Source organism: Pistacia vera, unplaced genomic scaffold (assembly GCF_008641045.1).
Source record: "Pistacia vera cultivar Batoury unplaced genomic scaffold, PisVer_v2 Contig190, whole genome shotgun sequence".
NCBI lineage: Eukaryota > Viridiplantae > Streptophyta > Magnoliopsida > Sapindales > Anacardiaceae > Pistacia > Pistacia vera.
This window is the reverse complement of record NW_022195991.1, coordinates 2592248-2605824: the sequence shown is the minus strand read 5'-3', so window position 1 is coordinate 2605824 and position 13577 is coordinate 2592248. Positions and strand designations below refer to the sequence as shown.

At 34.4% G+C, this 13577-nt stretch overlaps 1 pseudogene; it reads right to left on the bottom strand.

Annotated features, from left to right (window-relative positions):
* Nucleotides 1-8017: 8017 nt before the first annotated feature.
* LOC116127365 lies at nucleotides 8018-9583 on the bottom strand (annotated as a pseudogene).
* Between the last annotated feature and the right edge of the window lie 3994 nt (nucleotides 9584-13577).

Sequence of the window (13577 nt, the reverse complement as noted above, 5' to 3'; positions counted from 1 at the left end):
CTAGCATTACAAGGATCTTATCCTAAGCCCCAAACACAATAAAGAATTAATAACTTAAAAAACTTTAGCTGTATACATGGAAAAAGCCCAAAACCGCCTACTAGGTTTAAAAAGACCCTTAAATGTGTACTGACACATTAATGTTGAAGTAGTCGACAACTCCAACAATTTTGACATAAATCCATTGCAAGGGAAGTCGTTGCTAAATGTGGTGGCTTACCAATTGCAACTGTGACAATAGGAAGAGCAATGAAGAATAATGACACTTACCTATGGAATTTATTATTAAATATGAAATGAGATGTGGTGATGTAAGTTAAGGAGTTGAAAAAAGAAAGGTTAGTGGATTAAGGAGGAGGTTTTAGAGTTGGAAAGTGATAAGGTATGGAATTCAATGTTTTATCCACCTTGAGTAGTATAAAAAAGTGTTCTTCCTCTCATTTCATACACACCAAAAAATTGAGAGCTCTTTCAAGCTCTTATTTTCCTCTAGTTTTAAGGTTTCTTTTGTTGGAGTTAAGACTTAATTCGTTTTTAGAATAGAAGAATGGTGTTTCTCTTGCTATTCATCGTCATTGTATCTTGGGAAACAGTCGCTGCTCAAATCCTTGTGCATCGGTGCGAAGGAGACGAATCTATTTTAGGAAACCGTGTGTTACACAAGTCTGACATGATCTAAGGTGTTTTCGGATCTCTTCTTGTCATTTTGAAGGATTTCTATACGTGATATGTTTTGGTATTGTTAATTTTATGTATTGTCATTTATTTTATTGACATTTAATCTATGTTTTTATTCAATAGATTTATTATTGGGTATTATAGTACTTATTAATATGTAACTTGATATTTATAACATCTTAAAACATGACTTGATTTTATTAGTAACCGTATTGGTTTTTGATATTCCCAAAGGTTGCGTCCTTGTGCAGTACAGTAAAAGTGTGGTGGTGAAATTTGATAGTATGATTTAGAGAAATTCTGTCTAAGGAGACTGGAGTTTAAGAGGGACCGTCTGTGACTCCCTTGTGTTTCGGGAATTATTATTTACTACTATTCAAAAATTCACATAGTAATTTTTTGGTTTGGATTTTTCAAAAAATGACACCTGAATCAAACCTCGATGATGTGTCCACCCAAGTTTGGCTCCCACTCCAACTCATGTGGCATCGGTCTCTGATTCCTATAATCATGAGGAAAAATCAGAAAAATCGGTAGAATGCATTTCAAGAGGTGGCAATAAAAGATGTTTTCTATCTAATCACCTTGAATCTTGCGAGATTCTTGACTAAGGATGCTCCTACACTCAAAGAAGATGAGCATGATGTTAAGTTATCAGTGTTGTTGATGTGGAAAAATTTTGAATTTTTGTGCCGAAATTATGTCATGAATCTAATTGATTTACATGAAATTCATTCTGAAGGGATGGTGCTAAGTGAAACTTAAGTAGCTGCTATTGAGAAGTACCTTTTGCATGGAAAGATTTCAAGAAAACTCTTCGACACAAGCGAAAGGAGATGAACTTTAAAGAACTCATTGTAGACTTCGGATTGAAGAAGACAACAAAAGTTCTGAAAAAAGAGGGTTTATTCCTACAGAATCAAAAACCAAATGTTGTGAGCATGGTCAGAGTTCTAATTTTAAGAACAATGGGAAAAAGGCCAGTTGGGTTGAAAGGAGGCATCTCTAAGAAGCCAAAAAATTCCAAGGCAATTCTTAGAGGATATTCCAAAGTGACCAAAGCCTATGCTAGCAATCGCATTCATTGTGATAATCAATATGCAACTGGAAGGGCATAGAGCAATATGTATAATGGTAAGTCTAGACATATACGTGGACATAATACCATTAGACAACTACTCTCAACGGGAATGATCTATATTGATTATGTGAAGTCAAAAGATAATTTAGTGGATCTGCCAACCAAAGGGTTAAATAGAGAGATTGTTGAAAAATCATTAGAGGAATGGGACTAAAGCTCATGAAATAATAAGTCGATATTAATGAAAACTCAACCTAATTGACTGGAGACCCAAAGATTTAGGTTCAAAGAGACAACTTAATTATAAAGACTTAGATAGATCACTGTGAGAGTTACTCTCAGTTCCTTTGATTAAATGAAACAGTGATCCGTAAGGAATAAGGTTAAGCAAAAGCTTTTAATATCTTATGCGTCGAGTTCGGAGCAAGTAATGCGGGTTACTCTCAAAGAGATAACCTATGTGAGAAAGAAGTAAGGTCGCTTCTAAATGGATTGTATAGGGCTCAATTCTCAAGAACTTCTCGTAGAACGAAGGGGTAGTTCATGGCCAAAAAGAACATAATAATGAGAACTAAATAGTCAGGGAGGATTTTTGTGTGAACTATGTCATCATTTACATAAATGACAAATTAGTTCAAGGACATCATGTCTACTAATCAGTCAGTAAAGTAAACATAATTTCACAAAGGAAGGTTCAAAGGGTAACACCTATCTATCCTATACAAATCCAACCGTTTTTAAACTCCATCATTGCATCTTGTGTCTAGATCTGTCTATTCATTCATGGGGGATTGTTGGAATTTTTTATTAAATTGAATGAAATGAGATGTGGTGTGTAAGTTAAGGAGTTGAAAGATGAAAGGTTAGTGGATTAATGGAGAAGGTTTTAGAGTGGAAAATGAAAAGGCGGGTGGAATTCAATGTTTTGTCTCGCCTAAGTAGTATAAAAAAGTGTTTTTCTCTCATTTCAAACACCAAAAAATTGAGAGCTCTTTCAATCTCTTATTTTTCTCTAGCTTTTAAGGTTTTATTTTGTTGGAGTTAAGGCTTAATTCAATTCGTTAGAATAGAAGAGTAGTGCTTCTTTGCTATTCATCTATCTATATCCTAAGAAATAGTAGCTGCTCAAATCCTTGTGCACCCGAGTGAAGGAGGCGAATCTGTTTAAGGAAACTGTGTTACACAGGCCTCGACATTCATCCTAAGGTTATATTTCTGGATCTCTTCCTATCACTCTGAAGGATTTTCACACGTGATCACGTTGTTGTATTGTTAATTTTATTGATTGTCATTTATTTATTATTTAATTATATTGGTTTATATCATTAGATATTATTTACGTTACTAATATAATAGTTAGATTATTTTTAATCATCTAGGACGGTTGACTAGTGTTTGTAATCGCTACTGTAAGAAACTTGAGATTCTTAGCCTTTCAGAGCCTGATATCAAAGAGATTCTGCATACTTAACTCAATTAAGGCCATTTGATTTAATGAGGTAACAGTTTACATCAATATCATACCGTGATATAACTCCTCTTAATTAGAAGAATTGTGCATGGGACATCGTTTTATGCATGGGAACAATTTAGACCTGGCAAACGGGCGGGTGCGCGATAGATAGGGTGTAAAAGGGATAAGGGTAAACGGGTATAAAAATACGTATCTGCTTGTACGGGTGCGGGGTCCCGCAGTTTACCTGCAAAAAAATGATTTTTTTTTTCTAATTTTTGTTATTCCTTTTCAAACATAAAATATAGTATATTGATTTAATTCAACAAGGACCCACTAAAATATACAATAATTTAATAAATTGTTGCTAAATGGGCAGTAGAAATGCAGTAGATTATGACCACCAGTAAACAAAGAACTAGACATATATTGGTCAGAAATAGTATTGAATTTTTGTGATGATAACTCAAGGAAGAGCTGGTTATCTGGTGTTGGCGGTATGTGAACTTGGTAAGTAGAATATTCCAAGTTGCTGATTTCACTTTCAGAGTCGAGATCGTCTATGGAGGCACTGAGGTGATGAATGTGGGTCTCTTCTTGCCATTGCTTGTCGTTGTCTCTCTCAGCCATAAAAAGATGGAAACTTAAGTGGATAAAAAACTTGACGGCGACGACGGCGTGAGAGAGATTGTGAGATTCAGAGCTGCTTACGTCGTCGTGTGAGAGTGAGAAATAGTTTTCAATTCAGAGATTGTGGATTCAGCCTGAAAGTGAGAGAGTTCAGTTGAGAGATTGTGATTTGTGAGATTCAGCGCTGAGAGTGAGAGAGTTTCAGTCACTCGTCGTCGGCGTGAGAGAGAGAGTTTAGTCGATTTTTTTTTTAACAACATTGTTCACTTTAGGGCTAGGGTTTTGTTTTTGCAATTTTTTTAATTTATGGTTTCTTTTTCTTTTTTTAATTAACATGCGGGTACTGCAAACGGCTCAAAAGGGTATAAGTGTAATGTTTTCAAGTATGGGGGGATATATGTTATATAACATTTACTATATAAATTATTCCAAACTGCAAAAACCCTAGAGTCTTCTACTTCAGGTCTTCAGCAGCCAACACTTCTCCTTCTCTCCTTCTCTTTTTATCTTTTCCGTCTTCTTCTTGTCTCTCTCTTCTCTTTCATGTCTCGCTCCTTCCTTAACCAAGCTGCATTTTCTTCTACGAAATGCTTCACATGTTAAAGTGATTGAAAGTAGTAATTCCACAAATGGGTTCGATTTGTTAAATTATTTTATGGTGGAATTGAGTTCATCTTTTGTTCACGGAAGAGAGAGGATGTGATCTGTTTGTGTGTGAATTATTTATAATTATAAATGTAATTTTGATGTGAAAATTTGGTTGGGTATTTTAGTAGATGGGTGTACTCTAATATTGATGTCACAGTCAAAACTCGACTTTTGATTTTGATTTTTAATGCTGTAATTTTGTTCAAGAGGAAGAGGAAGAAATAGACGAGCCAACTTGAGCTCAACAAATTATCTCGAGCCGAGCTTCGAGCTTGGTTTTCAGAGCTCGACGAACCCAAGCTCGAGCTCGAGCTTGCTAAATTTTCATGAGCCGAGCTTCGAACACCGTGGTGTTCAGCTCGGCTTGGCTCGTATACAACCTGCTCTCTCTCTCTCTCTCTCTCTCTCTCTCTCTCTCTCTCTATATATATATATATATATATATATATATTTGAAGAATTTTTATAAGATAAACATCATATTCTATTGTAGATTATTTTAATGAAAAGTCAAAACTGATTATGTAATTAAACTTTCTATTTATGAAGTTTTAGAGAGTGCACAAGAAAAAAAAAAAAAAAAGGAAGAAGAACAAAGTTTTATCATTATTTAGTGAGATACAGATGAAAGCATATTGGCCGGAAAAAAGTTATACCAAATTCTGAGATGTTTCTTTTAAAAAAAATAAAAATAAAAATTCAATATGATATTAGTGATATTTAACTACCTCTTAGTAGTTGAGTGGTTTTATAAAGATTTTTGGTGTATACTTAATTGGTATTGAATTCGAGTCCTTTCTCAATTACCTTGGGTACATGTCGGGCCTGGGTATGTCTTTCTTTAGGCCTGGCCCAATCTAGCCTGACAATTTTAGTATTAATTATACTAAATTACCTTTATACTATATATTTAATTACAAGATTATCCTACATATATATACTCATTTTTCCCAAACCCTACATGGATGGATGGATGCACTTTGTGGAAAGTTATTTATATATTTGGTGAGTATTCAAAAATAAATTAATATTTAAAAATTGTTTCTAGAATTAAAAATATAAAAAAATTGAAATTTATTAATATTTAAAAATTCACATTATAAAAATGGGCGGGCTTGGGCCGGGCCTAAGGTTACAAAAAGCTCATTGGGCCAGGCCTGGGCTTTACCTGTCATACCTGTGACGGGCCCGGGCCGGGTGTGGGCCTTCGTCATGAGGTCGGGCTTGGGCTTGGGCTTAGGCCTGGGCCAAGGGGTACCTGGTCTCGACTCGGCCCATTGCCATCACTAATAATAATTAGAGTAAACGACATATTCCCACCTGAGGTTTGGCGAAATTCTAAGCGGATACCCTCGATTCCATTTATTCCAAATCCCCACCCTTAAATGAACGTTGTTAGTGACGGTTTAATTTTGTGATAGGCTATTACGAAACTTCCTTTCACCCCATTCCAAACCATAGTCCATTCTAAGCCACCCATCCTAAACTGCCACCACAATTGGCCAAACCACCCCTATTCCAAACCACCACTGCGGTCGGCCCACCCTACAATCAATCAATAAATCAAATTCACTCCAAAACATGGGTAGTGGGCGACGACAATGGCAAGGAAAATCAGCGGTAGTGAGGAAAACAACAAAAAAAAAAAAAAAAAACCCATGACCAATCAACAAATTAAATTCACTCCAAAACACAACAAAAACGTAGCAAATCAAACTCAAAACAAAGGCTCCAAATCAACCCAAACCCAACTGTCGCGTGAAGAGATAAGGAAGTGATGGACGACGACTAGTGACCAAATCACTGTCAGGGATGGAAGGGGTTTTCGAGAGGGGAGGTTGGTGAGGTGAATTGCAGTGACGGGAGGGATTTATGTTGTCGGAATCGACGGGAAAATGGAAAAATCACGCAAACCCTAGATTTGTGGTGGTCGGCGATTAAGGGGTTCTCTTGGATGGGGGTGAGAGGGGTTTATTTACCAAAAATGTAGCATAATTATATATGGGATAATTCATAAACCATTATCTAATAAATAAGTATGAAACCGTAAATCTATTTGGAAACTCCTATATAAAGCTAATTAGTCTTAAATTTTTTCATCATTCTAAGTATTGTATTCGATTCAGAGTAATAAAATATAATTTTTTCTTTCATCTTTGTTCTTTGCGTTCTTATGATTCTTGGAGAGTTTGTAAGGTTTTAAACTTAGGGTTAGATCTTCGTGACACAATGGACCCCTCATAATAAATGAAGTGATATTGTGCCATTAAACCCACAAATCAAGTGTGGTCCAGCTCAGAAGCCCCGTTAAAACCCACGAATCAACTTGGTAAAAACCCAAGCTGTCCACAATTCAAGTCGGTCAGCCAAAGCCCCATCTAGCATTTGCAAGGGTTTATTGTCCTAGGTTATACAATCTGCAATTTATAGGTATACCATCTACATAAAGTTTAATGTGACAGGGTTTATAAAATCTGCAATTATATAGAGTTTATGTCACAGAGGTATTTTTCAAATTTTTGTAATATTAGAATCCTATAACAGATTTTCTTATTATCTATATTTTTTTTTTTTTTTTTTTATAATGTCCGTGTTGATATTTGATTGATTAGTTCATGTGAGAAAGAAATGTAGTTAGTTTATACATAGCTTAATCTCTGGATTAAGAGTTGCTTTGCTCTAATGTTTAGAATCTTGAAACCGAAAACCAAAGACGTCACAAGTAAAGTATAAAATAAAAGACGGAATACACGATTTACCCTGGTTCGTTCTTTAAGGAACTATGTCCAGATTCCAACGGAGTTTTTATTGAATATCAGAACTCTGCAGCAATTACAATGACAGCTCACTCTCACTCTCTATTTTCATATAGGCTTCTCACTATTAGAGCATCTAAAGACTCTTTATATGATCTTTATAAAGAGTCCATCTATAAAAACAAGAGTTCAACATACTCTTTATCTTAAAATATAAATTAGAGAGTGAGTTTGACTCTCACATTTAGAGAGTCAAATTCTTTCTCTATCCAATTTTAATTAATAAACTACAAGTTCTCTACATTTTATTTATTAATCTTCTCCCTTAAGTTATTTCTTAAATAAAGAACATCTCATCAAATTTAAAGAGTCTATTGGATTTAATAAAAATTGTGTCTTTATATTTTAAAAATAATGAAGATGCTCTTATTTATATAAAAGATGTTCTTCAAAATAAAAGAGACTATTGGAGTATGCTCTACAAAATACTATAATAGAAAACCCTAACCCCATTTGGTTTTACTCAATCTAACCCGATCTAGGCCCATATTAATAAACTAATTCTAAACCCAATTAGACATTGAACTCTGAATAAGTCGCTAAGGCAAAAATCCATAAAGTTAAGAGAGCATACCATATTCAACAAAAAATCTATCATAACAATAAATACATATATTAACAGAGAACAAGGGTTTTTATTCTTACAAGCAGCCAATTAAATAGTTAAAATAGCTAGAAAGACAAGGCTAAAACATTGTCTTATTTACTTCATTTAGTTATGAAGAACTGGAATGCTCTGTTCATTCCTGAAAAAATTACCAGGATCAACCTTAGTCTTAATTTGCACCAATCTATCAAAATTATCCCTAAGATATTTGATGCCATAACCTCTTCCTTCCATGTAGCTGTCTTTTCATTGTGGCTATTGATCCCAAGTCAAGATCCCTGTAGTGCAGAAACGCCTGTCTTGGATCTTCGACACAAAAGGAGTCATGTAATTGTAAAGTTTCCTGGTCAAATCTAAGTAGTGATTCTGGCATCAAATCCTTCTTTATTCCAATTTGTTACATACTGAATCTTCCATAAATTTCCAGCTCTATGTGGGAATGGAATTTCTGTTGCAGGAATCTCAGCCATTTTCCCACCATAAGGGTTGAATATCAAGTATGGCTTCTCTAATTCGATCATTTTCTTCCAGATCCCTCTAGGCCATCCTTTGAGATCGGCTCCTTCACATAGTCTGACTTTCTCTTCAGAGAAGTCAGTTTGGAGGCTTTCGATGTAACAAAACTTCGGCAGGCGTCCCAAGAGGAAAATATGTAGACCAGTAAACTACTGACTGAATCCAACTCATTTCAATGCAATCTGATTGAGTTAACCCCAGTTCAGGAAAATTCGATTCATGATGGAGAGGAGTCTCTCGGAATCACGAGGAACAAGGAAACGAATGAAGCTCTTAGGTCTTCGTCTTTTCGCCAGTTTGGGATCTGTTATTACATCTAGAACAAGATGAGAAGAGATCTTCATGAAGCTTGTGTGAAACAGTTGCCAGGCATACACAATTTCAGTGGCATTTTGTTCTAGAGTTCTTCAACCTGAAAGACAGTGACAATTTCCGGAACAGAACCAGCTTAATCTTATAAGCAAGAAACAACTCCAAAGCTAGCTGCTCCCCCTCTTGATAGCCCAAAACAGATCTTCACCCATGGATTTTCTATCCAGAACTCTCCCTTAGCATCAACAATTTAGCATCGATAACGTATCGACTGACAGTCCATATTTCTCATCATGTTACCATACCCACCTGCAGTCAAGTGCCCACCAACACCAACTGTTAGGACACACCCCAACTGGAAAGCCATGAGTTTTGCTTTTTTCAGAAATTCCATATAGTAATTCACCCAGAGTTGCTCCAGATTCAACCCAAGCGCTCTCGTTTTAATGTCGAATCAATCGAACGAAGATTGAACATGTCTAGGAGGAAGAACGGGACGCTCGACACATAAGATGTTCCCTCATAGTCATGACCCCCACTTCTAATTTCATCAACAGGGCATGTTTTTTACCACAAAGTATGGCAGCTTGGACATGAGACTGATGCAATGCAGCTAGTATAAAGTCTGGTTTTCGAGTCGAGGATGTGTTGAAGCGAAGATTTCGAATGTAAAATTGCAATACAGAAGAATATGAGGGTTCTGGGGATTTATATAGCTTCAGAGATTGGATGGGTGAGGTCAGAATGTTTGATAAGGCATTGGTGAAAGGTTTCAGGGAAGTTACTTTCAGGAAATGTATAAAATAGGAACTGAAAGGAGTGAAGAGTTGCAGGCCTCAACATTTCAATTTAAACTAACCATATGAACAACTATCAAAATATTCAAAAATAAAAAAGTATAAATACCTGAAAGATTCGAGACATTGAGAGAGCTTCAAAGCTTTGAGAGACTCAAAGAAAGAGAGCTTGGAATAGAGAACATGGACAATAATGAAGGTAGGTAATGAATTCAATAATTCAGTTTCTGTACATCCGGAAAATGGTCCAGTAAGGTTACTGGCCAAAAAGGACTTCGACCCTTATCAGTTATCTTATAGGGAAAGAAGTTGGCCACAGAAGGAAGAAGAGGTCCTCTGTATCATCTTTCCTTACCCAAAAGTATAGCACGTTATCAATAAGTCTTTGAAAGTTTTGGTTTTGTGGCTTTATGATGAATATAAGAGACGTTTGATATAAGGACAAAAATCCACGTCATTAATAAATTGTTAAACTTACACTATAAGAATTAATAAATATTTATACTTGAAATTTAATTGCAGAGAGATTTTTGTTATTTTGTAAACATTGAATGTTTGTCATTCAATCATACTTGGGGGAAAAGATGCAATTAACTCTAAGGGTGCGTTTGGTTTAGAGAATGTTGGATTACGCAATGTTAGATTACTGGAATATTATATTAACGAAGATTATGAAAATCTTTAGAAAAAGTGTTTGGTTGTTGGGGGTATGTTTATTAATAGTTTGGTTAGAGAGAATAAATTGGTGGGTATGTTATTTAAATTATAAATTGACCTTTTTTAAAATATTAATATAATATATTTTTATTATTAATTTTGAATAATTTTTTAACCCCCAATATTCAGATTTGCTAAAACACCCCTGCTATATACAACTTTAATAATGACAAATCACCCCACACCCGTGCCACCACTGCAAACCACAATCGGAAGTTACCGAAAGTCGCTGTGAGTAGCTCACCGTGATCGCGAGGCTCCAATATGGCTGTTTCTGGCCATATTGATGGCTGAAAACGGCCATATCAGACCAGATATGGTCGAAAATAATCTGGCCATTTCGGGTCTGATCGATGGATCTGGCCGTTAATAGCTAGATCCTTGGCCATTATCGGCCATCTGGGCAAAATCTGGCTGGTTAACGGCCCATATCTCGCTTAGATCTAGCTGATATGGTCTTTCGAGGCGTCAATATGGCCAAAACGGCCATATCGAAGCCTACTCCAATGACTCTCGGTCTTTTTAGGGACTCGGTGACTTTCGGCAGTGGTTAGTGGTGGTTGGCCCGCTGTCGCGGATGTGGCTGGGTGGCGGTGGGTCATCAATGTTCTAAAAAGGGCATTATTGTCCAAAAACTTAATTAAATAAGGATAAAATTGAATATATATAATGTAAATTGATTTTAAAACAGGGGCATTATTGTCCAAATTTAATTAATAAGGGATATAATTATAACAAAAATAAGATTACCTTGGTAAATTACAATACCTAAGAAATGGAGGAAATCAGATACCTCCAATATTATCAACAATAACAACTATTGGTAATGCAAATTAACGGAATCATATTACTTGACAACCAACATGATAATCAAGTAATATAAGATGACATAACCTAGTAATCTTAGATTACTTCTAACCAAACGCCCCCTAAATATAATCATAAAAATACTACGTTTGAACCCAATCTCAACAGTCACAACTTCTCTTACAACCCTAACATAGCAGCAGAGTTGACACTATATGTCAACTGATAACTTGACTAAACACAAATGGGTATTCCTTAGAGACGAATGACCGTTCATTTATAAGGAATGATTGTTCATTCATAAAGAATGGTTGTTCATTCTAAGGAACAAGTTTAATTCATAAGGAATGATTGTTCCTTATAACTTATGAATGAACGATTGTTTCTTCATAAAGAACAACAATTCTTTAGAAGGAATGACCATTCATCCTTAAGGAATGACATTTTGTGTTTAGTCAAAGTTATTTAGTGCATTGGGTGTGTTGGGAGCTTACCAACCCAATTGTCATGTTGGGGTTATAAGAGAAGGTTGAGATTGAGTTGTGGGCGTAATATTACTTTTAATCTATCCTTTTTCATGCATTCAAATTTGAAATGATAATGTTACTCAGCGTGATTTTGCAAGTTTATTATCAAAGTTTACAAGATTATAATGTGAATTTGTGGCAAAAAATATGTTAATAGTAATTTTTTTCTATAAACTTATCAAATTAGTGATAAACTTGTATAGTAAAATGATGTGCAATAATTATTTACGATTATTATAGTATTTAACAATGACTTAAAAAAAAAAATCAATGTGTGTGACGCATTATAAATGAGTTTTTCTTGAGAATTATAAAGAAAGCATGATTCTTTGTAAAATTTGTCTGACAGCAATTTTAACATTTGCTTGTTTTAGTAGGAAGGTCTTTTAAGCATGGGAGGATATATACGATGTACTTCTAGAAAATTATTTATTATCTAACTTTTTTATATTCTATCCATTATGATTTTATTACAAATAAATATAAAATTTTTTATACTTATATGAGTTAAATTTAATCTAATATTCAACTTCATTAGTCATATGTAGATGCGGTTTCACTATACAACCTTTGGATTAGAAGTTCTATTTATGAGGTGAATCATGTAATGTAAATGAATGAAGTTTTAAGACACATGAAAGGTGTATTCTTCTTTTATGTTGATGACAAATCTTTAATCATAGGTTAGTTATACTTATGATTCTTGTGTTCGAGTAAAAAATATTTTACATAATTGATTTTTGTGTAATTTCTTTAATATTTAATATGAATTCAAATGAGTAATGATTTTTTTTACATTTTATTATTAATAAAACAAAATTAATTAAATATATAATACTAGAGGATTTTCTGATATTCTTAAATAAGTGATATTAATGATATTTCAAGGATGAGATCAAGATAATCAAGACCAAAACAATAATATCGGGGTCGATATCCAGCAACTCACTGGTTTAAAATAATTTTCTACTATCATGTCCTGATTTTCACATTTATGATAGTAGCCTGGGGCTATATTGTATAGTTCAAGCTGTAAAAATACATTCTTTGCTCTCAATTTTAGGTTTATTTATATTTCTGTTTCATTGGTGGATGTATCTTCACACCTTAAAGTTAAGAGAAGGAAAGGTCGAAAATTAAGGTAAAAATATTATGGTAAAATCAAAATTAACTCGTAAAAATTGTCTAAATCCCATATACTAAATATTACCAGGATAACATATGAAGAACAGGTTGGTTAAATGCATGACTAATTCTCTCCCCCCCAATTAAGGGAAATGATAACTGAGAGCAATTGAAACAAAATGATGGTAGAAATTAATCATATAAAAAAACCACTTATGATCCTTTGATGCTAAAATTGCAAACATATAGCTACATAAATGAAATAGGATGAAAAATGTTTGCATTGTGAGGCGAAAAACAAACACATATTTACCTCTTCCCTTATGGGTGGATGACAAACCCTTTAATCACTAGGGTTAATTATATCAGGGGGTCTTGTGTTTAAGTCGTAGAAGATGTACCAACCATATTTGCAATTATCTTGATTATTAAGCTTGTAAAGTGTTCTGTGGTCTCGAGGATTAGGCATACTCTAATATAGATCTGGATACCTCAAGTATCTTAAAAAAAAAAAAAAAAAAAAAAACAATATGATGGTGTAAATCTATAAATGTTGTAGTTATTAATGAAAATAAAATAAAATTATCATTGACCCTAATGCTTGCTCAATTAAACTATTAAACCCAGAAAGAGATTTAATTGCATTTTTCCAAAATGTGCACTAAATGAGTCATGTCATCAGAAATTTAAAGAGGTCATTTATCACAAAGGATTTATAAATTGAAGCTGGAATAGGATTTTCCTGCATTTCACATAATTTTATCTCTTACTGTCACTACACCACGAGACTTGAAATCATTCATCAAGCCTCCCATATAAGGCTATATGCGAGCCGAGCCGCTCGCGGGTAGCTCACGGCTCTGA